This window comes from Maylandia zebra, linkage group LG3 (genome assembly GCF_041146795.1).
Source record: "Maylandia zebra isolate NMK-2024a linkage group LG3, Mzebra_GT3a, whole genome shotgun sequence".
NCBI classification, from domain to species: Eukaryota; Metazoa; Chordata; class Actinopteri; order Cichliformes; family Cichlidae; genus Maylandia; species Maylandia zebra.
This window is the reverse complement of record NC_135169.1, coordinates 50,568,555-50,586,751: the sequence shown is the minus strand read 5'-3', so window position 1 is coordinate 50,586,751 and position 18,197 is coordinate 50,568,555.

The window sequence follows — 18,197 nt, the reverse complement described above, 5'->3', positions numbered from 1 at the left end:
TTAGTTATTTAATGGTTTCAGCTAAGTTTATTTTCTCTAAAACTTCAGTGCACGGTTGCAGGGATCAGCTGACACAGATCGCTGGCACAGGCTGGTTAGTTATTTAATGGTTTCAGCTTACTTTATTTTCTGTAAAACTTCAGTGCACGGTCGCAGGGATCCGCTGACACAGATCGCTGGTTAGTTATTTAATGGTTTCAGCTTTGTTTATTTGATCTAAAACTTCAGTGCACTTTCGCAGGGATCCGCTGACACAGATCGCTGGCACAGGCTGGTTAGTTATTTAATGGTTTCAGCTTAGTTTATTTGATCTAAAACTTCAGTGCACGGTTGCAGGGATCAGCTGACACAGATCGCTGGCACAGGCTGGTTAGTTATTTAATGGTTTCAGGTTAGTTTATTTGATCTAAGACTTCAGTGCATGGTCGCAAAGATCAGCTGACACAGATCGCTGGCACAGGCTGGTTAGTTATTTAATGGTTTCAGCTTAGTTTATTTGATCTAAAACTTCAGTGCACGGTTGCAGGGATCAGCTGACACAGATCCCTGACACAGGCTGGTTAGTTATTTAATGGTTTCAGCGTAGTTTATTTGATCTAAAACTTCAGTGCACGATTGCAGGGATCAGCTGAAACAGATCACTGGTACAGGCTGGTTAGTTATTTAATGGTTTCAGCCAAGTTTATCTAAAACTTCAGTGCACGGTTGCAGGGATCAGCTGAAACAGATCGCTGGTACAGGCTGGTTAGTTATTTAATGGTTTCAGCCAAGTTTATCTAAAACTTCAGTGCACGGTTGCAGGGATCAGCTGACACAGATCCCTTGCACAGGCTGGTTAGTTATTTAATGGTTTCAACTTAGTTTATTTTATCTAAAACTTCAGTGCACGGTCGCAGGGATCCGCTGACACAGATCGCTGGCACAGGCTGGTTAGTTATTTAATGGTTTCAGCTCAGTTTATCTAAAACTTCAGTGCACAGTTGCCGGGATCAGATGACACAGATCGCTGGCACAGGCTGGTTAGTTATTTAATGGTTTAGGTTTGGTTTATTTAATCTAAAACTTCAGTGCACGGTTGCAGGGATCAGCTGACACAGAATCGCTGGCACAGGCTGGTTAGTTATTTAATGGTTTAGGTTTGGTTTATTTAATCTAAAACTTCAGTGCACGGTTGCAGGGATCAGCTGACACAGATCGCTCGCACAGGCTGGTTAGTTATTTAATGGTTTCAGCTTAGTTTATTTTCTGTAAAACTTCAGTGCACAATTGCAGGGATCAGCTAACACAGATCCTTGACACACGCTGGTTAGTTATTTAATGGTTTCAACTTAGTTTATTTTCTCTAAAAATTCAGTGCACGGTTGCAGGGATCAGCTGACACAGATCGCTGGCACAGGCTGGTTAGTTATTTAATGGTTTCAGCTTACTTTATTTTCTGTAAAACTTCAGTGCACGGTCGCAGGGATCCGCTGACACAGATCGCTGGTTAGTTATTTAATGGTTTCAGCTTAGTTTATTTGATCTAAAACTTCAGTGCACGGTTGCAGGGATCAGCTGACACAGATCGCTCGCCTAGGCTGGTTAGTTATTTAATGGTTTCAGGTTAGTTTATTTGATCTAAGACTTCAGTGCATGGTCGCAAAGATCAGCTGACACAGATCGCTGGCACAGGCTGGTTAGTTATTTAATGGTTTCAGCGTAGTTTATTTGATCTAAAACTTCAGTGCACGATTGCAGGGATCAGCTGAAACAGATCGCTGGTACAGGCTGGTTAGTTATTTAATGGTTTCAGCCAAGTTTATCTAAAACTTCAGTGCACGGTTGCAGGGATCAGCTGAAACAGATCGCTGGTACAGGCTGGTTAGTTATTTAATGGTTTCAGCCAAGTTTATCTAAAACTTCAGTGCACGGTTGCAGGGATCAGCTGACACAGATCCCTTGCACAGGCTGGTTAGTTATTTAATGGTTTCAACTTAGTTTATTTTATCTAAAACTTCAGTGCACGGTCGCAGGGATCAGCTGACACAGATCGCTGGTTAGTTATTTAATGATTTCAGCTTTGTTTATTTGATCTAAAACTTCAGTGCACGTTCGCAGGGATCAGCTGACACAGATCGCTGGCACAGGCTGGTTAGTTATTTAATGGTTTAGGTTTAGTTTATTTGATCTAAAACTTCAGTGCACGGTTGCAGGGATCAGCTGACACAGATCGCTGGCACAGGCTGGTTAGTTATTTAATGGTTTCAGCTTAGTTTATTTGATCTAAGACTTCAGTGCATGGTCGCAAAGATCAGCTGACACAGATCGCTGGCACAGGCTGGTTAGTTATTTAATGGTTTAGGTTTGGTTTATTTAATCTAAAACTTCAGTGCACGGTTGCAGGGATCAGCTGACACAGATCGCTCGCACAGGCTGGTTAGTTATTTAATGGTTTCAGCTTAGTTTATTTTCTGTAAAACTTCAGTGCACAGTCGCAGGGATCAGCTAACACAGATCCCTGACACACGCTGGTTAGTTATTTAATGGTTTCAACTTAGTTTATTTTCTCTAAAAATTCAGTGCACGGTCGCAGGGATCAGCTGACACAGATCGCTGGTTAGTTATTTAATGGTTTCAGCTTTGTTTATTTGATCTAAAACTTCAGTGCACGTTCGCAGGGATCAGCTGACACAGATCGCTGGCACAGGCTGGTTAGTTATTTAATGGTTTAGGTTTAGTTTATTTGATCTAAAACTTCAGTGCACGGTTGCAGGGATCAGCTGACACAGATCGCTGGCACAGGCTGGTTAGTTATTTAATGGTTTCAGCTTAGTTTATTTGATCTAAGACTTCAGTGCATGGTCGCAAAGATCAGCTGACACAGATCGCTGGCACAGGCTGGTTAGTTATTTAATGGTTTCAGCTTAGTTTATCTAAAACTTCAGTGCACGGTTGCAGGGATCAGCTGACACAGATCGCTGGCACAGGCTGGTTAGTTATTTAATGGTTTCAGCTTAGTTTATTTGATCTAAAACTTCAGTGCACGATTGCAGGGATCAGCTGAAACAGATTGCTGGTAAAGGCTGGTTAGTTATTTAATGGTTTCAGCCAAGTTTATCTAAAACTTCAGTGCACGGTTGCAGGGATCAGCTGACACAGATCCCTGGCACAGGCTGGTTAGTTATTTAATGGTTTCAACTTAGTTTATTTTCTCTAAAACTTCAGTGCACGGTTGCAGGGATCAGCTAACACAGATCCCTGACACACGCTGGTTAGTTATTTAATGGTTTCAACTTAGTTTATTTTCTCTAAAACTTCAGTGCACGGTTGCAGGGATCAGCTGACACAGATCGCTGGCACAGGCTGGTTAGTTATTTAGTGGTTTCAGCTTAGTTTATTTGATCTAAAACTTCAGTGCACGGTCGCAGTGATCAGCTGACACAGATCGCTGGTTAGTTATTTAATGGTTTCAGCTTTGTTTATTTGATCTACAACTTCAGTCCACGTTCGCAGGGATCAGCTGACACAGATCTCTGGCACAGCCTGGTTGGTTATTTAATGGTTTCAGCTTAGTTTATTTGATCTAAAACTTCAGTGCACGGTTGCAGGGATCAGCTGACACAGATCGCTGGCACAGGCTGGTTAGTTATTTAATGGTTTCAGCTTAGTTTATTTGATCTAAAACTTCAGTGCACGATTGCAGGGATCAGCTGAAACAGATTGCTGGTACAGGCTGGTTAGTTATTTAATGGTTTCAGCCAAGTTTATCTAAAACTTCAGTGCACGGTTGCAGGGATCAGCTGACACAGATCCCTGGCACAGGCTGGTTAGTTATTTAATGGTTTCAACTTAGTTTATTTTCTCTAAAACTTCAGTGCACGGTTGCAGGGATCAGCTAACACAGATCCCTGACACACGCTGGTTAGTTATTTAATGGTTTCAACTTAGTTTATTTTATCTAAAACTTCAGTGCACGGTCGCAGTGATCAGCTGACACAGATCGCTGGTTAGTTATTTAATGGTTTCAGCTTTGTTTATTTGATCTACAACTTCAGTCCACGTTCGCAGGGATCAGCTGACACAGATCTCTGGCACAGCCTGGTTGGTTATTTAATGGTTTCAGCTTAGTTTATTTTATCTAAAACTTCAGTGCACGGTCGAAGGGATCAGCTGACACAGATCGCTGGTTAGTTATTTAATTGTTTCAGCTTAGTTTATCTAAAACTTCAGTGCACGGTTGCAGGGATCAGCTGACACAGATCCCTGGCACAGGCTGGTTAGTTATTTAATGGTTTCAACTTAGTTTATCTAAAACTTCAGTGCACGGTTGCAGGAATCAGCTGACACAGATCGCTGGCACAGGCTGGTTAGTTATTTAATGGTTTCGGTTTGGTTTATTTTATCTAAAACTTCAGTGCACGGTTGCAGGGATCAGCTGACACAGATCGCTGGCACAGGCTGGTTAGTTATTTAATGGTTTCAGCTTAGTTTATCTAAAACTTCAGTGCACGGTTGCAGGGATCAGCTGACACAGATCCCTGGCACAGGCTGGTTAGTTATTTAATGGTTTTAACTTAGTTTATTTGATCTAAAACTTCAGTGCACGATTGCAGGGATCAGCTGAAACAGATCGCTGGTACAGGCTGGTTAGTTATTTAATGGTTTCAGCCAAGTTTATCTAAAACTTCAGTGCGCGGTTGCAGGGATCCGCTGACACAGATCGCTGGCTCAGGCTGGTTAGTTATTTAATGGTTTCAGCTCAGTTTATTTGATCTAAGACTTCAGTGCACGGTTGCAGGGATCAGCTGACACAGATCGCTGGCACAGGCTGGTTAGTTATTTAATGGTTTCAACTTAGTTTATTTTCTCTAAAACTTCAGTGCACGGTTGCAGGGATCAGCTGACACAGATCGCTGGCACAGGCTGTGTCAGGGGTAGACATTGTTTAAAACACAAGTAAGAGAAATGAGACAACTGCAGACCGACTCAGAGTGTAATTAGAAAACGTGCGCACGGGTGAATGTCTCTCTGAGAAGACACACACACACCGAGCACAGGCTCGCTGCTTTATTTATAAGGCAAAAATGGGTTACATAGTACTTCCTCTTTTTAACAGTCAGGGAAGAGGTTAAACATTAAATCAGCTTATCTGATCTTTCACACACTGGGATTAAAAATACAGAAGTATATCATGCTTTATCTGACATCACAGACATTATAGGAAAGAATGCATCATTATATCATGCTGTCAAAACATCTCAAACATTTCAGACACTTAAGTAAGGAATGCATTATGTTCTCTTTAACAATAAACTTGATTAGGTAATTCTTCAACAATAAGCTTGGTTATGTGAAAATATATGAACACACAAAATATAAGGCATACTTGGTTAGAATATAAGGCTTACTTGATTATATTGTATTATAGAGATTTGGTTATACTGTATAATGTAGAAAATCTCTTAACAGGCTGGTTAGTTATTTAGTGGTTTCAGCTTAGTTTATTTGATCTACAACTTCAGTGCACGTTCGCAAAGATCAGCTGACACAGATCCCTGGCACAGGCTGGTTAGTTATTTAATTGTTTCAGCTTACTTTATTTTCTGTAAAACTTCAGTGCACAGTAGCAGGGATCAGCTAACACAGATCCCTGACACACGCTGGTTAGTTATTTAATGGTTTCAACTTAGTTTATTTTCTCTAAAAATTCAGTGCACGGTTGCAGGGATCAGTTGACAAAGATTCCTGGCACAGGCTGGTTAGTTATTTTGTGGTTTCAGCTTAGTTTATTTTGATCTAAGACTTCAGTCCACGTTCGCAGGGATCAGCTGAAACAGATCGCTGGCACAGGCTGGTCAGTTATTTAATGGTTTCAGCTTAGTTTATTTGATCTAAAACTTCAGTGCACGGTTGCAGGGATCAGCTGACACAGATCGCTGGCACAGGCTGGTCAGTTATTTAATGGTTTCAGGTTAGTTTATTTGATCTAAAACTTCAGTGCACGGTTGCAGGGATCAGCTGAAACAGATCGCTGGCACAGGCTGGTCAGTTATTTAATGGTTTCAGCTTAGTTTATTTGATCTAAAACTTCAGTGCACGGTTGCAGGGATCAGCTGACACAGATCGCTGGCACAGGCTGGTCAGTTATTTAATGGTTTCAGCTTAGTTTATCTAAAACTTCAGTGCACGGTCGCAGGGATCAGCTGAAACAGATCGCTGGCACAGGCTGGTCAGTTATTTAATGGTTTCAGCTTAGTTTATCTAAAACTTCAGTGCACGGTTGCAGGGATCAGCTGACACAGATCGCTGGCACAGGCTGGTTAGTTATTTAATAGTTTCAACTTAGTTTATTTTCTCTAAAACTTCAGTGCACGGTTGCAGGGGTCAGCTGACACAGATCGCTGGCACAGGCTGGTTAGTTATTTTGTGGTTTCAGCTTAGTTTATTTTGATCTAAGACTTCAGTCCACGTTCACAGGGATCAGCTGAAACAGATCGCTGGCACAGGCTGGTCAGTTATTTAATGGTTTCAGCTTAGTTTATTTGATCTAAAACTTCAGTGCACGGTTGCAGGGGTCAGCTGACACAGATCGCTGGCACAGGCTGGTCAGTTATTTAATGGTTTCAGCTTAGTTTATCTAAAACTTCAGTGCACGGTCGCAGGGATCAGCTGAAACAGATCGCTGGCACAGGCTGGTCAGTTATTTAATGGTTTCAGCTTAGTTTATCTAAAACTTCAGTGCACGGTTGCAGGGATCAGCTGACACAGATCGCTGGCACAGGCTGGTTAGTTGTTTAGTGGTTTCAGCTTAGTTTATTTGATCTAAAACTTCAGTACACGAACGCAAAGATCAGCTGAAACAGATCGCTGGCACAGATCCCTTGCACAGGCTGGTTAGTTATTTAATGGTTTCAACTTAGTTTATTTAATCTAAAAGTTCAGTGCACGGTCGCAGGGATCCGCTGACACAGATCGCTGGTTAGTTATTTAATGGTTTCAGCTTTGTTTATTTGATCTAAAACTTCAGTCCACGTTCGCAGGGATCAGCTGACCCAGATCGCTGGCACAGGCTGGTTAGTTATTTAATGGTTTCAGCTTTGTTTATTTGATCTAAAACTTCAGTCCACGTTCGCAGGGATCAGCTGACCCAGATCGCTGGCACAGGCTGGTTAGTTATTTAATGGTTTCAACTTAGTTTATTTGATCTAAGACTTCAGTGCACGGTTGCAGGGATCAGCTGACACAGATCGCTGGCACAGGCTGGTTAGTTATTTAATGGTTTCAACTTAGTTTATTTTATCTAAAACTTCAGTGCACGGTCGCAGTGATCAGCTGACACAGATCGCTGGTTAGTTATTTAATGGTTTCAACTTAGTTTATCTAAAACTTCAGTGCACGGTTGCAGGAATCAGCTGACACAGATCGCTGGCACAGGCTGGTTAGTTATTTAATGGTTTCGGTTTGGTTTATTTTATCTAAAACTTCAGTGCACGGTTGCAGGGATCAGCTGACACAGATCGCTGGCACAGGCTGGTTAGTTATTTAATGGTTTCAGCTTAGTTTATCTAAAACTTCAGTGCACGGTTGCAGGGATCAGCTGACACAGATCGCTGGCACAGGCTGGTTAGTTATTTAATGGTTTCAGCTTAGTTTATCTAAAACTTCAGTGCACGGTTGCAGGGATCAGCTGACAAAGATCCCTGGCACAGGCTGGTTAGTTATTTAATGGTTTTAACTTAGTTTATTTGATCTAAAACTTCAGTGCACGATTGCAGGGATCAGCTGAAACAGATCGCTGGTACAGGCTGGTTAGTTATTTAATGGTTTCAGCCAAGTTTATCTAAAACTTCAGTGCGCGGTTGCAGGGATCAGCTGACACAGATCCCTTGCACAGGCTGGATAGTTATTTAATGGTTTCAAATTAGTTTATTTTATCTAAAACTTCAGTGCACGGTCGCAGGGATCCGCTGACACAGATCGCTGGCACAGGCTGGTTAGTTATTGAATGGTTTCAGCTTAGTTTATTTGATCTAAAACTTCAGTGCACGGTCGCAGGGATCAGCTGACACAGATCGCTGTCACAGGCTGGTTAGTTATTTAAATGGTTTCAGGTTAGTTTATTTGATCTAAGACTTCAGTGCATGGTCGCAAAGATCAGCTGACACAGATCCCTGACACACGCTGGTTAGTTATTTAATGGTTTCAACTTAGTTTATTTTCTCTAAAACTTCAGTGCACGGTTGCAGGGATCAGCTGACACAGATCGCTGGCACAGGCTGGTTAGTTATTTAGTGGTTTCAGCTTAGTTTATTTGATCTAAAACTTCAGTGCACGGTCGCAGTGATCAGCTGACACAGATCGCTGGTTAGTTATTTAATGGTTTCAGCTTTGTTTATTTGATCTAAAACTTCAGTGCATGGTCGCAAAGATCAGCTGACACAGATCCCTGGCACAGGCTGGTTAGTTATTTAATTGTTTCAGCTTACTTTATTTTCTGTAAAACTTCAGTGCACAGTTGCAGGGATCAGCTAAAACAGATCCCTGACACACACTGGTTAGTTATTTAATTGTTTCAGCTTACTTTATTTTCTGTAAAAATTCAGTGCACGGTTGCAGGGATCAGCTGACACAGATCGCTGGCACAGGCTGGTTAGTTATTTAGTGGTTTCAGCTTAGTTTATTTGATCTAAAACTTCAGTGCACGGTCGCAGTGATCAGCTGACACAGATCGCTGGTTAGTTATTTAATGGTTTCAGCTTTGTTTATTTGATCTAAAACTTCAGTGCATGGTCGCAAAGATCAGCTGACACAGATCCCTGGCACAGGCTGGTTAGTTATTTAATTGTTTCAGCTTACTTTATTTTCTGTAAAACTTCAGTGCACAGTTGCAGGGATCAGCTAAAACAGATCCCTGACACACACTGGTTAGTTATTTAATTGTTTCAGCTTACTTTATTTTCTGTAAAAATTCAGTGCACGGTTGCAGGGATCAGCTGACACAGATCGCTCGCACAGGCTGGTTGGTTATTTAATGGTTTCAGGTTAGTTTATTTGATCTAAGACTTCAGTGCACGTTCGCAAAGATCAGCTGAAACAGATCGCTGGCACAGATCCCTTGCACAGGCTGGTTAGTTATTTAATGGTTTCAACTTAGTTTATTTTATCTTAAACTTCAGTGCACGGTCGCAGGGATCCGCTGACACAGATCGCTGGCACAGGCTGGTTAGTTATTTAATGGTTTAGGTTTGGTTTATTTAATCTAAAACTTCAGTGCACGGTTGCAGGAATCAGCTGACACAGAATCGCTGGTACAGGCTGGTTAGTTATTTAATGGTTTCAGCTTAGTTTATTTGATCTAAAACTTCAGTGCACGCTTGCAGGGATCAGCTGACACAGATCGCTGGCACAGGCTGGTTAGTTATTTAATGGTTTCAGGTTAGTTTATTTGATCTAAGACTTCAGTGCATGGTCGCAAAGATCAGCTGACACAGATCCCTGGCACAGGCTGGTTAGTTATTTAATTGTTTCAGCTTAGTTTATTTTCTCTAAAAATTCAGTGCACGGTTGCAGGGATCAGTTGACAAAGATTCCTGGCACAGGCTGGTTAGTTATTTAATGGTTTCAACTTAGTTTATTTTCTCTAAAACTTCAGTGCACGGTTGCAGGGATCAGCTGACACAGATCCCTTGCACAGGCTGGTTAGTTATTTAATGGTTTCAGCTTAGTTTATTTTATCTAAAACTTCAGTGCACGGTTGCAGGAATCAGCTGACACAGATCGCTGGCACATGCTGGTTAGTTATTTAATGGTTTCGGTTTGGTTTATTTTATCTAAAACTTCAGTGCACGGTTGCAGGGATCAGCTGACACAGATCCCTGGCACAGGCTGGTTAGTTATTTAATGGTTTCAGCTTAGTTTATCTAAAACTTCAGTGCACGGTTGCAGGGATCAGCTGACACAGATCCCTTGCACAGGCTGGTTAGTTATTTAATGGTTTCAGCTTAGTTTATTTTCTCTAAAAATTCAGTGCACGGTTGCAGGGATCAGCTGACACAGATCGCTCGCACAGGCTGGTTAGTTATTTAATGGTTTCAGGTTAGTTTATTTGATCTAAGACTTCAGTGCACGTTCGCAAAGATCAGCTGAAACAGATCGCTGGCACAGATCCCTTGCACAGGCTGGTTAGTTATTTAATGGTTTCAACTTAGTTTATTTTATCTTAAACTTCAGTGCACGGTCGCAGGGATCCGCTGACACAGATCGCTGGTTAGTTATTTAATGGTTTCAGCTTAGTTTATTTTATCTAAAACTTCAGTGCACGGTCGCAGGGATCAGCTGACACAGATCGCTGGTTAGTTATTTAATGGTTTCAGCTTAGTTTATTTGATCTAAAACTTCAGTGCATGGTCGCAAAGATCAGCTGACACAGATCGCTGGCACAGGCTGGTTAGTTATTTAATGGTTTCAGCTTAGTTTATTTGATCTAAAACTTCAGTGCACGGTTGCAGGGATCAGCTGACACAGATCCCTGGCACAGGCTGGTTAGTTATTTAATGGTTTCAACTTAGTTTATTTTCTCTAAAAATTCAGTGCACGGTTGCAGGGATCAGTTGACACTGAGCGCTGGCACAGGCTGGTTAGTTATTTAATATTTTCAGCTTAGTTTATTTGATCTAAGACTTCAGTGCACGTTCGCAGGGATCAGCTGACACAGATCGCTGTCACAGGCTGGTCAGTTATTTAATGGTTTCAGCTTAGTTTATCTAAAACTTCAGTGCACGGTTGCAGGAATCAGCTGACACAGATCGCTGGCACATGCTGGTTAGTTATTTAATGGTTTCGGTTTGGTTTATTTTATCTAAAACTTCAGTGCACGGTTGCAGGGATCAGCTGACAGAGATCGCTGGCACAGGCTGGTTAGTTATTTAATGGTTTCAGCTTAGTTTATCTAAAACTTCAGTGCACGGTTGCAGGAATCAGTTGACACAGATCGCTGGCACATGCTGGTTAGTTATTTAATGGTTTCGGTTTGGTTTATTTTATCTAAAACTTCAGTGCACGGTTGCAGGGATCAGCTGACACAGATCCCTGGCACAGGCTGGTTAGTTATTTAATGGTTTTAACGTAGTTTATTTGATCTAAAACTTCAGTGCACGGTTGCAGGGATCAGCTGACACAGATCCCTTGCACAGGCTGGTTAGTTATTTAATGGTTTCAGCTTAGTTTATTTTATCTAAAACTTCAGTGCACGGTCGCAGGGATCCGCTGACACAGATCGCTGGCACAGGCTGGTTAGTTATTTAATGGTTTCAGCTTAGTTTATTTGATCTAAGACTTCAGTCCACGTTCGCAGGGATCAGCTGACACAGATCGCTGGCACAGCCTGGTTGGTTATTTAATGGTTTCAACTTAGTTTATTTTATCTAAAACTTCAGTGCACGGTCGCAGGGATCAACTAACACAGATCCCTGACACACGCTGGTTAGTTATTTAATGGTTTCGGTTTGGTTTATTTTATCTAAAACTTCAGTGCACGTTCGCAGGGATCAGCTGAAACAGATCCCTGGCACAGGCTGGTTAGTTATTTAATGGTTTCAGCTTAGTTTATTTGATCTAAAAATTCAGTGCACGGTTGCAGGGATCAGTTGACACAGAGCGCTGGCACAGGCTGGTTGGTTATTTAATGGTTTCAACTTAGTTTATTTTATCTAAAACTTCAGTGCACGGTCGCAGGGATCAACTAACACAGATCCCTGACACACGCTGGTTAGTTATTTAATGGTTTCGGTTTGGTTTATTTTATCTAAAACTTCAGTGCACGTTCGCAGGGATCAGCTGAAACAGATCCCTGGCACAGGCTGGTTAGTTATTTAATGGTTTTAACTTAGTTTATTTGATCTAAAACTTCAGTGCACGCTTGCAGGGATCAGCTGACACAGATCGCTGGCACAGGCTGGTTAGTTATTTAAATGGTTTTAGGTTAGTTTATTTGATCTAAGACTTCAGTGCATGGTCGCAAAGATCAGCTGACACAGATCCCTGGCACAGGCTGGTTAGTTATTTAATGGTTTCAACTTAGTTTATTTTATCTAAAACTTCAGTGCACGGTTGCAGGGATCAGCTGACACAGATCGCTGGCACAGGCTGGTTTGTTATTTAATAGTTTCGGTTTGGTTTATTTTATCTAAAACTTCAGTGCACGGTTGCAGGGATCAGCTGACACAGATCCCTGGCACAGGCTGGTTAGTTATTTAATGGTTTTAACTTAGTTTATTTGATCTAAAACTTCAGTGCACGATTGCAGGGATCAGCTGAAACAGATCGCTGGTACAGGCTGGTTAGTTATTTAATGGTTTCAGCTTAGTTTATCTAAAACTTCAGTGCACGGTTGCAGGGATCCGCTGACACAGATCGCTGGCACAGGCTGGTTAGTTATTTAATGGTTTCAGCTTAGTTTATTTGATCTAAGACTTCAGTCCACGTTCGCAGGGATCAGCTGACACAGATCCCTGGCACAGCCTGGTTGGTTATTTAATGGTTTCAGCTTAGTTTATTTGATCTAAAACTTCAGTGCACGGTTGCAGGGATCAGCTGACACAGATCCCTGGCACAGGCTGGTTAGTTATTTAATGGTTTCAACTTAGTTTATTTTCTCTAAAAATTCAGTGCACGGTTGCAGGGATCAGTTGACACAGAGCGCTGGCACAGGCTGGTTAGTTATTTAATGGTTTCAGCTTAGTTTATTTTATCTAAAACTTCAGTGCACGGTTGCAGGGATCAGCTGACACAGATCGCTGGCACAGGCTGGTTAGTTATTTAATGGTTTCAGCTTAGTTTATTTTATCTAAAACTTCAGTGCACGGTTGCAGGGATCAGCTGACACAGATCGCTGGCACAGGCTGGTTAGTTATTTTGTGGTTTCAGCTTAGTTTATTTTGATCTAAGACTTCAGTCCACGTTCGCAGGGATCAGCTGAAACAGATCGCTGGCACAGGCTGGTCAGTTATTTAATGGTTTCAGCTTCGTTTATCTAAAACTTCAGTGCACGGTTGCAGGGATCAGCTGACACAGATCGCTGGCACATGCTGGTTAGTTATTTAATGGTTTCGGTTTGGTTTATTTTATCTAAAACTTCAGTGCACGGTTGCAGGGATCAGCTGACACAGATCCCTGGCACAGGCTGGTTAGTTATTTAATGGTTTTAACTTAGTTTATTTGATCTAAAACTTCAGTGCACGATTGCAGGGATCAGCTGAAACAGATCGCTGGTACAGGCTGGTTAGTTATTTAATGATTTCAGCTTAGTTTATCTAAAACTTCAGTGCACGGTTGCAGGGATCAGCTGACACAGATCCCTTGCACAGGCTGGTTAGTTATTTAATGGTTTCAGCTTAGTTTATTTTATCTAAAACTTCAGTGCACGGTCGCAGGGATCCGCTGACACAGATCGCTGGCACAGGCTGGTTAGTTATTTAATGGTTTCAGCTTAGTTTATTTGATCTAAGACTTCAGTCCACGTTCGCAGGGATCAGCTGACACAGATCCCTGGCACAGCCTGGTTGGTTATTTAATGGTTTCAGCTTAGTTTATTTGATCTAAAACTTCAGTGCACGGTTGCAGGGATCAGCTGACACAGATCCCTGGCACAGGCTGGTTAGTTATTTAATGGTTTCAACTTAGTTTATTTGATCTAAAACTTCAGTGCACGGTTGCAGGGATCAGTTGACACAGAGCGCTGGCACAGGCTGGTTAGTTATTTAATATTTTCAGCTTAGTTTATTTGATCTAAGACTTCAGTGCACGTTCGCAGGGATCAGCTGAAACAGATCGCTGGCACAGGCTGGTCAGTTATTTAATGGTTTCAGCTTAGTTTATCTAAAACTTCAGTGCACGGTTGCAGGGATCAGCTGACACAGATCGCTGGCACAGGCTGGTTAGTTATTTAATAGTTTCAACTTAGTTTATTTGATCTAAAACTTCAGTGCACGGTTGCAGGGATCAGCTGACACAGATCGCTGGCACAGGCTGGTTAGTTATTTAATAGTTTCAACTTAGTTTATTTGATCTAAAACTTCAGTGCACGGTTGCAGGGATCAGCTGACACAGATCGCTGGCACAGGCTGGTTAGTTATTTAATGGTTTCAGCTTAGTTTATCTAAAACTTCAGTGCACGGTTGCAGGAATCAGCTGACACAGATCGCTGGCACACGCTGGTTAGTTATTTAATGGTTTCGGTTTGGTTTATTTTATCTAAAACTTCAGTGCACGGTTGCAGGGATCAGCTGACACAGATCGCTGGCACAGGCTGGTTAGTTATTTAATGGTTTCAGCTTAGTTTATCTAAAACTTCAGTGCACGGTTGCAGGAATCAGCTGACACAGATCGCTGGCACATGCTGGTTAGTTATTTAATGGTTTCGGTTTGGTTTATTTTATCTAAAACTTCAGTGCACGGTTGCAGGGATCAGCTGACACAGATCCCTGGCACAGGCTGGTTAGTTATTTAATGGTTTTAACTTAGTTTATTTGATCTAAAACTTCAGTGCACGATTGCAGGGATCAGCTGAAACAGATCGCTGGTACAGGCTGGTTAGTTATTTAATGGTTTCAGCCAAGTTTATCTAAAACTTCAGTGCGCGGTTGCAGGGATCAGCTGACACAGATCCCTTGCACAGGCTGGTTAGTTATTTAATGGTTTCAACTTAGTTTATTTTATCTAAAACTTCAGTGCACGGTTGCAGGGATCCGCTGACACAGATCCCTTGCACAGGCTGGTTAGTTATTGAATGGTTTCAGCTTAGTTTATTTGATCTAAAACTTCAGTGCACGGTTGCAGGGATCAGCTGAGACAGATCGCTCGCACAGGCTGGTTAGTTATTTAATGGTTTCAGGTTAGTTTATTTGATCTAAGACTTCAGTGCACGGTTGCAGGGATCAGCTGACACAGATCCCTGGCACAGGCTGGTTAGTTATTTAATTGTTTCAGCTTACTTTATTTTCTGTAAAACTTCAGTGCACAGTTGCAGGGATCAGCTAACACAGATCCCTGACACACGCTGGTTAGTTATTTAGTGGTTTCAGCTTAGTTTATTTGATCTAAAACTTCAGTGCACGGTTGCAGGGATCAGCTGAAACAGATCTCTGGCACAGGCTGGTTGGTTATTTAATGGTTTCAGGTTAGTTTATTTGATCTAAGACTTCAGTGCACGTTCGCAAAGATCAGCTGAAACAGATCGCTGGCACAGATCCCTTGCACAGGCTGGTTAGTTATTTAATGGTTTCAACTTAGTTTATTTTATCTTAAACTTCAGTGCACGGTCGCAGGGATCCGCAGACACAGATCGCTGGTTAGTTATTTAATGGTTTCAGCTTAGTTTATTTTATCTAAAACTTCAGTGCACGGTTGCAGGGATCAGTTGACACAGAGCGCTGGCACAGGCTTGTTAGTTATTTAATGGTTTCAGCTTAGTTTATTTGATCTAAGACTTCAGTGCACGTTCGCAAAGATCAGCTGAAACAGATCGCTGGCACAGGCTGGTTAGTTATTTAATGGTTTCAACTTAGTTTATTTTATCTAAAACTTCAGTGCACGGTTGCAGGGATCAGCTGACACAGATCGCTGGCACAGGCTGGTTAGTTATTTTGTGGTTTCAGCTTAGTTTATTTTGATCTAAGACTTCAGTCCACGTTCGCAGGGATCAGCTGAAACAGATCGCTGGCACAGGCTGGTCAGTTATTTAATGGTTTCAACTTAGTTTATTTGATCTAAAACTTCAGTGCACGGTTGCAGGGATCAGCTGACACAGATCGCTGGCACAGGCTGGTTAGTTATTTAATGGTTTCAACTTAGTTTATTTGATCTAAAACTTCAGTGCACGGTTGCAGGGATCAGCTGACACAGATCGCTGGCACAGGCTGGTTAGTTATTTAATGGTTTCAGATTAGTTTATCTAAAACTTCAGTGCACGGTTGCAGGGATCAGCTGAAACAGATCGCTGTCACAGGCTGGTTAGTTATTTAAATGGTTTCAACTTAGTTTATCATAAAAAACTTCAGTGCACGGTTGCAGGAATCAGCTGAAACAGATCGCTGGCACAGGCTGTTTAGTTATTTAATGGTTTCAGCTTAGTTTATCTAAAACTTCAGTGCACGGTTGCAGGAATCAGCTGACACAGATCGCTGGCACAGGCTGGTTAGTTATTTAATGGTTTCGGTTTGGTTTATTTTATCTAAAACTTCAGTGCACGGTTGCAGGGATCAGCTGACACAGATCGCTGGCACAGGCTGGTTAGTTATTTAATGGTTTCAGCTTAGTTTATTTGATCTAAAACTTCAGTGCACGGTTGCAGGGATCAGCTGACACAGATCGCTGTCACAGGCTGGTTAGTTATTTAATGGTTTCGGTTTGGTTTATTTTATCTAAAACTTCAGTGCACGGTTGCAGGGATAAGCTGACACAGATCGCTGTCACAGGCTGGTTAGTTATTTAAATGGTTTCAACTTAGTTTATCTAAAACTTCAGTGCACGGTTGCAGGGATCAGCTGACACAGATCGCTGGCACAGGCTGGTTAGTTATTTAATGGTTTCGGTTTGGTTTATTTTATCTAAAACTTCAGTGCACGGTTGCAGGGATCAGCTGACACAGATCGCTGGCACAGGCTGGTTAGTTATTTAATGGTTTCAGCTTAGTTTATCTAAAACTTCAGTGCACGGTTGCAGGGATCAGCTGAAACAGATCGCTGGTACAGGCTGGTTAGTTATTTAATGGTTTCAGCCAAGTTTATCTAAAACTTCAGTGCACGGTTGCAGGGATCAGCTGACACAGATCCCTTGCACAGGCTGGTTAGTTATTTAATGGTTTCAGCTTAGTTTATTTTATCTAAAACTTCAGTGCACGGTCGCAGGGATCCGCTGACACAGATCGCTGGCACAGGCTGGTTAGTTATTTAATGGTTTCAGCTTAGTTTATTTGATCTAAGACTTCAGTCCACGTTCGCAGGGATCAGCTGACACAGATCCCTGGCACAGCCTGGTTGGTTATTTAATGGTTTCAGCTTAGTTTATTTGATCTAAAACTTCAGTGCACGGTTGCAGGGATCAGCTGACACAGATCCCTGGCACAGGCTGGTTAGTTATTTAATGGTTTCAACTTAGTTTATTTTCTCTAAAAATTCAGTGCACGGTTGCAGGGATCAGTTGACACAGAGCGCTGGCACAGGCTGGTTAGTTATTTAATATTTTCAGCTTAGTTTATTTGATCTAAGACTTCAGTGCACGTTCGCAGGGATCAGCTGAAACAGATCGCTGGCACAGGCTGGTCAGTTATTTAATGGTTTCAGCTTAGTTTATCTAAAACTTCAGTGCACGGTTGCAGGGATCAGCTGACACAGATCGCTGGCACAGGCTGGTTAGTTATTTAATAGTTTCAACTTAGTTTATTTGATCTAAAACTTCAGTGCACGGTTGCAGGGATCAGCTGACACAGATCGCTGGCACAGGCTGGTTAGTTATTTAATAGTTTCAACTTAGTTTATTTGATCTAAAACTTCAGTGCACGGTTGCAGGGATCAGCTGACACAGATCGCTGGCACAGGCTGGTTAGTTATTTAATGGTTTCAGCTTAGTTTATCTAAAACTTCAGTGCACGGTTGCAGGAATCAGCTGACACAGATCGCTGGCACATGCTGGTTAGTTATTTAATGGTTTCGGTTTGGTTTATTTTATCTAAAACTTCAGTGCACGGTTGCAGGGATCAGCTGACACAGATCGCTGGCACAGGCTGGTTAGTTATTTAATGGTTTCAGCTTAGTTTATCTAAAACTTCAGTGCACGGTTGCAGGAATCAGCTGACACAGATCGCTGGCACATGCTGGTTAGTTATTTAATGGTTTCGGTTTGGTTTATTTTATCTAAAACTTCAGTGCACGGTTGCAGGGATCAGCTGACACAGATCCCTGGCACAGGCTGGTTAGTTATTTAATGGTTTTAACTTAGTTTATTTGATCTAAAACTTCAGTGCACGATTGCAGGGATCAGCTGAAACAGATCGCTGGTACAGGCTGGTTAGTTATTTAATGGTTTCAGCCAAGTTTATCTAAAACTTCAGTGCGCGGTTGCAGGGATCAGCTGACACAGATCCCTTGCACAGGCTGGTTAGTTATTTAATGGTTTCAACTTAGTTTATTTTATCTAAAACTTCAGTGCACGGTTGCAGGGAT